The sequence below is a fragment of the Schistocerca serialis genome, chromosome 10 (assembly GCF_023864345.2).
Source record: "Schistocerca serialis cubense isolate TAMUIC-IGC-003099 chromosome 10, iqSchSeri2.2, whole genome shotgun sequence".
Classification (NCBI taxonomy): Eukaryota; Metazoa; Arthropoda; class Insecta; order Orthoptera; family Acrididae; genus Schistocerca; species Schistocerca serialis.
Window position 1 is genome coordinate 210,086,314 of NC_064647.1, and position 2,418 is coordinate 210,088,731.

A 2,418-nucleotide genomic window follows, 5' to 3' on the forward strand; every position below is an offset into this window, starting at 1 on the left:
GGTGTCCCGATACAATGTTTACCGAACTCGAAATGTTCATGCTGCAATTATTACTTGCTGGCTATTTCTGTGAAGTACATTTCAATTAATGAAAATAGCTAGTTGTATATATTCGGAATGAGGTCAAAAAGTAAACAATTACTTAGTTCATATTTGTTTTGTGTCATGGCTATTTTGTGTAAGTTCATAATATGTACTGTATCTGCTAACCATGTATAATATGTGTTTCTATTAGATGTGGATGTAGTTTGTTTTGTTTATATTGTGTTATCACTTTACAAACACTACACAGTTAACATAAAGTACTGTAGGTATATACACACATTCATATTTTCTCAGACGAATGATATCTTCATAATAGCTAGTAATATAGGAGTGAAATAATTACAAAAAAATCATAGATAAAAATTATTTATTTAAGAAATCAGACATATGACAAATGCCAATCTTTGAAACACACTGTTTGTATTTTGTAGGTTGTCAAATTTAATATCTTTTAAAATATGATAGTATAAAAATACAGAGATTTTTATGAGTATCTTTGGATCAAAAGTTTGTGACTTACATGCGTTTATAATTAACACAACATCATTAACAACAGAAATGTTGCTTTAAAGAAAGTAATGTATGTAACATTTTTAAATGGATTTTCTCACAACAAAATAATGCAAAAAGAGAAATACAAAATGGCAGCAAAACTTAACGAAATCACACAAAAACAGCAATATCTGCTCAGGTACCCTCTTATTTGTGCAATGGCTAAACATGAGCAAACTGCACAATTGTAATTATAGCAATCAAATGCAGCAATTATTAGATTAGAGTAACATACAATAGCAAAAGTCTAAAATCTAGATAAAATCAACAGATTAAAGATCGACACAAAACAAGAAATTTATTGCTTTCAGTGCTTTTATGGCATATCCTGTGATGATAGCATTGCATTAAGCCCCAGCTTAGACAAAATGTTAAGGCCTACAATATTGTGGGTGATAGTAATCTAAAAGTCGTTCACTGATAATGGTAATAAAAAGTCAACAAACCTGAAATATACTGGTTAGTGCATCATTTTGCACTCTATTATTTCATTAAAAAGTCTCACATCTAAATCGTTCATGCCCTGTGGAGGGGCAAATCCTAAATATTACATTTGTTGCGTATAGGTTAACAAAAGTAGTAAGTTATGTCCACATATTATTAATAACTGCTGAGCATAATCTGCACACTTCTATGAAATAGAAAAACGAGACAACAGAACTAGGAAAACATAGTTCTCAAAAACCTATATATAACTTTAATCAATAAAAAATCAACAAACAATGACGATAACAATAAAATCAACACTGATACGAAATATTCATACCTAGAAAATAAAGATATCATGTAACAACTATTTTTCTCTATGTGCACAACAGTTCTTAAATAAAACAGTAAATTTTTATTCATAACATAGATAAATTAGGAGAGTATTTCTTACACCTGTTCTCATAACAAAAATTTCTTAACACATGGAAAATTAATAAAAAGAAATAACATTAACATATAATGAAACTGTTAAAATTAAAAAAAGAAATTTGATAAAAATTTAAAACATTCCAAATGCAAAGGCAACAGTGCTCCTTTAAATTCTCATCCAGTTTTATTTTTAGTTTTTCTCCATTTCAGATATACGTAACTACATTTGCTTTACATCAGCCTTTATTTATTTAGGTGTAGTTGTCATAACGCACAAAAGTGTGTAACTATGGTCTCTATGTGCCTGTGGCCATATTTATCAACAGTTCCCTTATCACAGTGTTATCTGGTAGGTAAAAGGCCACTTTGATCATAATTGGCCAGGTATATACACCCACTACACACATTATATTCCCAATTGTCAGTGCAATACATGTTCAGTTGCTTGAGTTACATCATTCATGAGAGAGCATCTTATATAAGTAAAAATGTAAATGTATGAACATTTTTCATACGTGATCTGTGTCCACAATGTTATTGTTGGTAGGCATTTAGTGTCTGCTTGACCTGATAATAATAGCATATTACACAAGTGTTATGGTGTTTCCTGTAACTACTCTGGACAGTACTATCAAGAAATTCAGTCCATACTCTTCACTACCAGTAAGTTAATATAGAAACTGCAGCTAGCTCTCCTATGGGCATGATGGGAAACTATGTTTCACTGTAATTGCTAATAAGTTATAATGGCAATGACATGTCTCACTCACAGGGTTTGCAGGCCAAGCTCCATCATTGTACCAAGCCTTCTGACTGTTTACTTGATTCCACAGAACCCATTCACTTAAAAATGAGAACAGTTTTGGAATAGTTTCTGTAAGCACCTACTGATATCCTAGAATTTAGCACGAAGAGCCATTTAAGAAAATTGTAGCTGGCACTGTATCTGTCACACAAAAGAGC